Source organism: Phasianus colchicus, chromosome 6 (assembly GCF_987193195.1).
Source record: "Phasianus colchicus chromosome 6, bPhaCol1.hap1.1, whole genome shotgun sequence".
In the NCBI taxonomy this organism is placed as follows: Eukaryota; Metazoa; Chordata; class Aves; order Galliformes; family Phasianidae; genus Phasianus; species Phasianus colchicus.
The window spans coordinates 22,892,253-22,901,929 of record NC_143441.1 but is presented as its reverse complement, the minus strand read 5'-3'; the positions used below and the strand labels follow the sequence as shown (position 1 = coordinate 22,901,929).

At 40.4% G+C, this 9,677-nt stretch overlaps 1 long non-coding RNA gene across 1 annotated transcript; it reads right to left on the bottom strand.

The window, feature by feature from the left end:
* Positions 1-5,051: 5,051 nt before the first annotated feature.
* Positions 5,052-6,562, bottom strand: LOC149917490 (uncharacterized). Its single transcript, XR_016467478.1, has 2 exons — positions 6,491-6,562; positions 5,052-6,380 (listed from the first exon to the last, which is right to left on the bottom strand). It is a non-coding gene; the product is annotated as an uncharacterized LOC149917490 (long non-coding RNA).
* Positions 6,563-9,677: the final 3,115 nt, after the last annotated feature.

The window sequence follows — 9,677 nt, the reverse complement described above, 5'->3', positions numbered from 1 at the left end:
AAACCCAGAAAATCTTCCTATTAGTTTTTATTCGTACTTCTAGTAAGTACTGATTACTTATTAAGTAATTCATGGAAAATTCTATTTTGGCAAGCTAGCATGCTGTCTGAATGTAAAATTACTACAAATAAGCGGATCATGCAAAACCATAAAACTTGGCCTGGGAGCTCCACAGAACAAAGCTCAGCCAACTTTGAGAGTGTCTGAGAACTTCTCACTTTAGCGGAGAGCTCCTAAGCACATCAGATCTCTTTAAAGGAAACAAAAATTCCTTTTGAAAGCATCAGAAAACAAAACAGAACTGTTTGTCGTTCAGATTGCTCCTATTTACACCTAATGGACAAAATCTTTCAGAAGTTAGTTTTCTGGTGGAACACATCTACAGCTTCTTACTATAAAAATATTTGGTTCTTTCTTTTGCTTATCTCACTAGGTGACTCGATGCTGACTTTACGCAGACTATAAACATTTTACAAAAGTATTCTTTCTCAAAGATCTGGAGGTTGAAGTGAGCTCAGTGCTTGCTGTCAATGCTACAGCCACAGCAGCCTGGGGCAGATACAATGACTGTAGAGGCTACAGGATCTGGTGGTGGCTGGTATCATCCTTTTCCTTCTGTGAGGCTTTTGTGATCGCACTGGATATATCTTCACTTCCTAAGTCAGTGTAAGAGGTTATGTCTCCATCCATTTATTCCCAATTCTACATGACACAGCTCAGTGTATCATACAGTCAGGAACAGCCTCCCTCACCATTTTTTATTTTTATTTTTATTTTTATTTTTTTTAATTGTGGATTATTTCTGAATTGGTTCAGTTAATTATGGCACAAGAGTAGCACTAAGCACCAAGGATGCAATCATTCAGAGCTACTTCACCATCCAAAGCATCCAGAGATGTAAGCACCAGAGGCTTACATCTTGAGCAGGAAATCATTAATTCAACTCCGGAGATAAACATTACAGGTGAGGATCTCAGGAGAAACCTTCCTATCAACACTACTGGGAGAAGGAAGAAGGAAGGAAATGGTTTTTAAAGGGGGGTCTGGTATCTTCATGACACGATGCAGTCACATAGCCACAGAGAGCTCCTCTGATCCACAGTGGACACCTGCAGTCCAATACCTGATTTTCAGAGATCTCCCACTTTCTTCATATTGATTTTCCATCTTAAGGTTTTGTTTATCTACAGCTTATCTGCATGTGAAGTGATTAGCCAGGCTCCCTTTACTGTCCATGAAAAGAGACAGGTGTTTGTAGTTTGGATGAAGTACAGCTTACAAATAATTTTTCTCCACTCATTATAAAGCAAACCAGGGCAAGCAACTTAAACCTAGACAGCCGCACTGCAAACATTCCGGGTTTTCATTCACACTTCTGCAAATGGGCATAAAAAGTAACTAAGGTAGGAGTGAACACTTATATTACCCGTGGCAATACAGATTGACCATGTGCAGTGCAAGGAAATCAACAAATGGGCATTGTAGGCTCTTCCACAGTCATTCTATTCCTCCATGAAACAGCACAAATGTGTAAAGAGCATAACCCAATTGTATTGCTGTTTCATTTTATTGTTTCTTTTCCTTACCAAGTCCCAAATTCCACTGAGTGTTCCATGATACAAATCCATAGGCAAATACATTTATTATTTCTATAAGGATCGTATTGATTTCATATAAATTGCACATGAACTGTGATTGGTAGTTATCAGCATATCAATTGTCTATGCAAAATAAAGCGTTTGAAAAGCCAAAGCAAACAAACCTCTGAGGTTAATATAAGTTATGCACACTCTACCTGTTCATCATCTTGAATAACAATTGCATGCCTTAATTAAATAAACAGACTTTATCTTTTATTGCATCACAAGAAAATGATACATGTCTGCCTGTAAAACTATTTCGTAGGATCCACATGACAGGCTCAGACCTGAATATCCCTGTCCTACCTAAGTTACAGGAAAACAGTAATTTTCAGGAAAGCCATATATAAGTGGGTTGTGTGATGTTTAACCCATTCCCTGGTGGCTGTATTCCTGTGGATGAGCAAGCAGCCTGCAGTCTGAGGATGCTGCCCTGACTTGCTGCATTGGCCACACAGCAGGGAGCAGAGGAAGGGGGGGATAAGTCATGCATTTGCATGCTGCTGCAGACTCCAGAGTATACGAAAGAAGTTGGCAAGCAAATTCACAGTGAAATAATTCAGACATTTCATCCAGTTTAGACAACACTGTGGTGAGACTGCTGAAGTAAAGCCACCAAGTGTCTCCCTCTTTCTTCTTTAGGACTGTTACAGATCATCTGTGGCCAGTGTAACTTGTCAGATCCCACTTGCCAATGTAATCAACATTACAGCCATCACAACCACAATACCTACAGACCATCATTTCATTAGGACATTCAGCCTAAGTCCAGAGACTCTGTCTTTACCACTAAGGCTTCAACAGGCACCAAGGTTTGCTAAAATGCACACCCTCTTTCCCAGACCCTATGGGACATTACCAGGACATTACCACTGACAACCAGCACACTGACTATCATAAGACTCTGTCTTCCTACCAGCAACATACGCCTCCATAGCCTTCTGGCACTGCACGTGTTTCCCTGTCAGAGGCATGCAACGTGAGTGCCAAATGGCTGAAAATAAAAGCTGAAGCTGTCCTCTCCTCCCATGAAACCTTTCTGCCCACCTCTCACTACTGATGCTGCCAAATCTCTCCCCAAGCCTCCCCGTGATTCACAGATGGTTTAATCAGTTCTGAACAGTTAGATCTTGTGATTGAATGAGCACTTGAAATGCAAGGCACTGTTACAAAGGGTACCAAGCATTCCCAGCAGCCCAGCAAGGCTCCAAGGGCCTGGTACTTTCAACCAGCATCAAGTTTTACGTGCTCAGGAGAGGGCATGAGCCAAAAAAGTGAATATGACAGCTGCTTTTCCCCTACCATGATAAGCAGGTGTCACTTGACCAAAGTAGCCGAGCTGGAAACCATATGAAAAAACTCTTCTTCAAAGGCCTGATTTGGCATGCAAAATGTCCCAGGTGCATGGGTAATGAATGGCCTGCTATTTGCTGTGGCCAACTGATCTCTACTCTGTTTCTGAGCTCAAAGAGAAAACAATGAATGATCAAGTATAGCCTTTTACAACTGAAGCTTTCTGTCTGTATTTAAAGCCATAACATGGATGTGAAACCATTTTAGTAGATGTAAAATGTCCACTACTCAGTAGATAGACAGTACTTGCTCACATTCCTGGGACTGCAATTGATGTCTCAGATACTCAGCTCCTTTCCCTGAAAGAGAAAGCCCTGGCCCAGGGTGACAGTCTGAAATGCTCTGATCTCCCTCAGGAGCAGTGCTTTCACAATTAATGACAGACATTTGCAGCTTTATCACAAATGAAGCCGCCAATACTTGTACAAGATCAGTTCACAAATGAATGACTCATGAAAACTACATGCAGTGAGGCAGAGATGAAAGAAGAATGCATTTAGAGAGACTGCAGCCACAACTCAGTGGTTGTAGCTGGAGGTGCATGTACATTTGGTCAGTGCAAACTTGCTACTTGGAAAGTCTCTTGTGTTACCTTGCCGATACCAAGGTCTCACATAACATCATCTAACAGTCATTCTGGCTGGCTAGAGAACTCGTCCCTGGTAGATGATAATTGATTTTAGTAAGTCATGCCTTGATCATTTGTTGTCTGATTATAGTGTGCAGCATGTCTTGGCAGGAAACTGCAATTACTGTAGCATACTGCTGGTTATCTTCTCAGAAACACAGACGTGCCAAACCTTCCTACCACAAGCTGCTCTTCTGTACACAGCTCTCCCCTCTGGAAGAACACACACTGAAAGCACGACACGGACCTGTTTTTTCTCCGCATTTTACAAGAAACTGCAGTGCAGTTGCCCCATAAGAAGCCCGTGTAGGTGGGGAACTGTATGTATTTGTGAACATCCACACTCAGCTGAAAGACTGCAAGCAATGACAAACTGAAATTACTTTTGAAATTGATTCAGTTAATTATGCTCGCAGTTAAAACTTTGCTCTTTAGAATGATATTTATAACAAGTGTTTTAGTCATCCAATTAAACTGTGATTCAGAATACGCAAGCTTGGGAGCCCAAGTTCCCTGTGTGTCCAAAGGGAAAGATGCAAATACAAGTACATTGCTCAGAGAACCTGAATAGACTCATAGAATCAGACAGACAGTGTGAATGTCTGTCTTAGCCTTTATTAGGTTAAGATAACCTAAAGTCATGCTCTAGTTCAGGTTTATCGCCTTCACATAGTTACTTTTGATATAGCAGAGAAACATTAAGGCAGAGCAAACCTGCTTGTGAATGTATTGAGAATCATAATGCTGCACCGTGCAATCAGTAGCACGGCTGGAAATTCAGCCCACGCTTCTGCACTTTACTAGCTTGAGATAGGCTTAAGTACGCACTTACGTCCTGCTCAACAGGACCTGTAGGAACAGATCTCAGCTGTTATAACAATAGTTTTGACTCTGGCACGCATCCATGTGTGGAATTCCAGCTTCTCAGATTTCCTCAGAATATTTCTCATTTCCTGGAACATTTGGAAGGGTCACAAAATATTTTCCATTTCTCTGCCAACGTGTCTTACAGGGCAAAGAGTTCAGGTGGCTTTGTTTGATTCACTTTTTCCAGCATTTCTCTCAATCGGGCATATAGGATTTAAAACCAGCCAGCCAGCCAACCAACAAAAAACCTCTATCATTTATTTTCTGTCAACTGTCCAATGACAAAAGTTAATGCTACAAAATATCTGCTTCATGTTCACACTTTACTGACTTCAGTGGCTACTCTTTCAGCTACTCTTCCAGCTGTTTTCCATCATATGCAATGCTGTACAACTTTGGGGCAGCCCTAAAGGCTGCTATCAAGAGGCACAGTGCTGCTGTCTACTCCTTGTAGCACAGCACTGGGTCATGCTGGTGTGAACAGGCAGACCAGGAGGCATCTGAAAGCTGCTGAGATTCCTACTTTATTCCTGCTGCAATGGCTGTGTCCTCCCTTCCCTATCTTTGTAATTCTCCTGTTTTATTCCAGCAAAAGCTTCAGCATAATAAGCTACAGACTGGACAGAATGATATCAGAGGCTTGTTTTACTTTGTACCAAAGATAGCACAACTCTTTCAGTTTTACATCCCACTGACAAAATTAGGAGCACAACAGTGTGGAGCTGTCTTGCCTTTCTGAGTGTCTGAGCATGCACTCAGCTCCCAGGTGGTGAGAAACAATCATCACCTTTTGATGATGACGTTTTCTTTCTGAAAAATTTAATTCTACATCCTCGTTTTCCAAAAAGAAGTTCATATTGTTCTGCACTTACCTGCTCCACTGATTATAGGATCAGTAGGAAAACACCAGACCAGTCAGCACAGTGTGCCTGCTGCAGTTTTCACACTCATCGATGCAAAAGCCTTTGGTCAACACAGGAAAGTTTTCTAACCCCTTCACATACACTTTTCAGGCTGTTGTTTTTTATCCCCTCACCTGAAGCTTTATAAGTGAGTTGCCAACAAAAATCTGATTTCCCTTATGAATCTTTTAAGCAGCTGAGCCAGAAAATATTTTGTATCAAAGTCTTGATGAGGAAAAGAGTTAAAACTTAAGGCCTCATTAACAGGCACTTAGAAAAGCACGCCATACTACAATGTCACCTTTCCTTTCCTTGTGAGGCTGAATTTTCTGCAAAAAATAGGTAATGTACACATTCATAATGCACAGATGCACTCACAGAACTTACACACATGGAAGTGTGTTAAATTTCTTACTCTTCTCTAAATTTCTCTTACTTGGCATGTTTGTTTATGTGAGCTTACTCTGTGTAACTCTATATATGTTTGCAGTGCCATCACAGATCTTTCTCAGCAGTGCCTCTAAATCATTCAGCAGTCTACCCATTACTGCCCCTTTGAAGTGTCTACAGAATATTTAAAGACACTGCCTTTTATACATGCAATAAGCTGGATTATGTTACTGGGTCCAATTAATCTTCTATCATAAGTAACTTTTTTTAAAAAGACTCTCCATTTCAAAGCTTTATATGAAATAGTAAGAAGAGAGGTACTAAGTTAAAAACAGCTGATCTCCCATGGCACAGGCAGTCCATCAGCTGAATCACAATAATTGACCATGAGCATGTTCTTAGCATGCCCCAATTGTAAATGTGTTAGTTTAAAGCACCATGAAGGTGCCCGCACTCTCCAGTAGTCAATAGGCTGCAATGTGGCTACTGCAGTACTTAGCACATCTTAGGGCAGGCTTCACTGTTCCATTGTTGTAACTTGGAATCTTCCACCGGTACATGCCAGGCCATAGGGAGACACTGTTCAAAACTGAAATTAAGCTAAAGAGAAAGAGCAGGAATCAAGAACTGCTTCTCAATGTTACTTCAAGCAATAAGGTGAGACATATCTCCGCCACCACCCTGGGCTGGTCCAAATGGTGAAATCTCACCCTGTCATGGATTGTGAGTCTTAGGAGCATGTAGTTCACCTCAGCAGATTCCTAGAATTTCAATGCTGCCTGAAACAGGAAATTAACATTTCAGAAGATCTCAATGAAATACTATTTTTCAATTTTTGCTTTAAGTGTAAAATTATTTCATTTTGTTTACAGATACTGTTCATCAAACAGACAGGTTATGATTTTATATTACAGTAATGCTGCTACTATTGTTTTTCCTAGCATTCATTAACACAAACCTAAACAATACTTATTTATTCATTTAGTGAACCAATTTATTTGACACTAATGAGAAAAGCTACCCAATTTTGATGAAACAAGCAGTCAGGTGATGTTTTTCAACCTGATCAAAAGCTACAGCAAAATCAAAAGGATCCTACGAAAAAATTTGATTTGAAAAAAGGATGTACTGCAGCAGGGGAAATGTCTCCTTCCTTAGCCAAACAGTGAAGCTATATATAGCGAGTAGTAACAGTGTTTATAGCAGTTAATAGCTACAAATACACATACAACAATACAGGTCTTATCCCTGTAGGAATCCACAGTGGTGTACTTTTACTGGTCTTGGCTTCAGTTCCTTCTCTTTAGGTCTTAGTCTTTCTCACACTCCACTTCCTCAGAATTGTCTTGCAACCCAAAGGAGATTTAAACAAAAAAATAAACTTCCATTACTCTTTAAAAAACAGCTGTTTTCCAAGGAGTCTCAAAGTGGAAAACATTCTGAATAATCAAAATTTGATCATTACTCAGAGAGCTGGTTACCATCTGCAAGTCCTGAATATTCTGCTCCAAGTTATTTCCATCACAGAAGAAAAGAGCAGTAGTAGAATTTACTCATAGTTCTGAATTTGCAAAAATGAAAGAGAAATCTCACCTCTGACAATGACGAAAACATCAGACCATGCTGACTGAAAAAAAAAAAACGAACAAGTACAACAGATATTTGAACACTGTGCATATGTGGATGTTGTTCAGATTGAGCTTTGACATGGATTCCCACAGTACCCTTGTGTCCAAACTGAGAAGTTACAAGCTGGCAAGGTAGAATACAAATGATGGATGTGAAGCTGGACCATTGGGTTCAAAAGACAGCATTCAACAACCAGTCTAACTGGCATCTGGTTATTAATAACAATATGAATGCTGGCATTATTAAGCATCTTCATCAGCAGTCTGGATGGTGGGATGAAGCACATCCAAGAAGCACACAGATCAAACCAATATTGTTAACACATTGAAGGAAACATTTTTTCTTCTTGGTGCTTGTGTTACCAATATACACACTTTAACATCCCCCAGTACAGGAATGAGCTCAAAAACTGAAGGGAATTCAAAGGAAAGACACTGAGGCAGTTGGGGATTGGAGTACTTGCTCAACAAGGAGAGGGAGCTGGACTCATTCAGCCCAGAGGTTATTTGGCTTCATGGAGATCTAACAGCAATCTGCCAGGGTCTCTGGGGGATTATATAGAAAATGAGGTAACTTCTTTTCAGAGGTGCACAGTGAAAGGACAAGAGCAATAGGCGTGAGCTTTGGCAAGGGAAATTTTGACTGAATGAAAGAAAAACAACTTCACTGTAAAGATGGTTAAGCAATGGATAAGGTTGTACAGGAAAAATAAAAAGCTATCTCCATAGAGACATTCAGAATTAATTACAGAATGCTGTAGACAACCTGATGTAACTTTGAAGCTAGCCCTGTTCTGAGCAGGAGATCAGACTAGGAAACTTTCAGAAGTCCCTTTCAACACCTCTCTGACTCTTCATTTATAAAGTAAAACTAAATTCTACTCTGACATGCTTCACATGACTGTATAAAGAAAGGAAAATGAAAGCCTTAAGATGTAACCTTTTAATTCATACAATCAAGTTAAATGAAATAATTTATGATTTAACGTAGAACTACTACACAAGTCTTTAATCATGCAAATGTCAATTGTGTTTTCCTTCTATACAGGTTCATAAGCTATGCTTATCAACATGGTGTCTGATCAGATCCTCATAGTGCTGCTCTGAGCAGCATAACATCTGGCGTGTAGTTTGTTTCATGGTTACTGGCATTCTCTTCTATCTCCTTAGATCTTGACTCCTTTTGTTAGGGACATTCACATAAACAGGATGTTTCTCTTTCTGCCTGTACTGATATCACATTGATGTGAGTTCTCCTGCAATAGCCATTTTTAGCAAGGTAACATTAAAGGCTGTGATTACCAGCAAACAAAATCAAACCCACATTCAAAATGACAAAATAAAATGGAATCTTGTCCAGCTCCTGCTAAAGAAACTGCTCTCTGTCTCCACTTTGTCTGATAGCAGCAAATGTAATTTGCACAGCTGTTCTTCAGGGACTTATACAAAGGCTTCAGGCTCTGGGAAGACCTAACCTTTGTTTCTTTCTAGTTTGATTCTATCTCATTTTTATAAGGTCATAAATCAAGGCTAGAGAGAAGGAAAATATATTTGGGGTTTTGAATGCAAAATGAGTAAGAAAAAAAGCCGTCACTTAAAGCAAATTCCTTCTCTCCCCCTCTCCTTTTTCCTCCCAAGTGCAAGCTCCCTGCTGTACAAATCAAAAGTATGCACTGAGATGGTTCCTAAATCTTTTATGAAATGGGCCCTTCACTTGCACTTCAATGGAGCTTGCTGTGCATTAAAATTTCTTTTAATGGCAGAAGGAAATAATTCTACAATTCTGTGCTTCCTGCCACACCTGATATTTGGGCTGAATGTGGGACAGATGAATTATGGAAATTATGGAAGGTTAAAAGAAATGCCCCTGGGAAGGCATGACCATCCTCCTTGGATAAGCACCTCCTAGAGTGCCTTCAATCCACTGGTGTGCTCTCGTGGCTCGAGGACATGCGGGGAATTTGACATGAGGTACCCTATGGACATGTATCAATTACCCCAGCCATGGACAAGCAGATTTTCTGACATCAGGTATGTTCCTTCCTTTTACTCAGCCCTCTTGCCATTTGTCACCTGCACGAAAGCTCTCCACTAACCACAAGGCAGAGGATATACAAGTACTACTCTGTTTTCCCAAATCTTCCCTCTTGCACAATATCCTCTATCCCATAGGAGACACCCCTGTGCAGACAACTGAGGGCTGAAATGACTGACTCATTCTTTTCTTAAGTTGTTGACATTCATACAGACCAGGCAAGACTAACTCAGA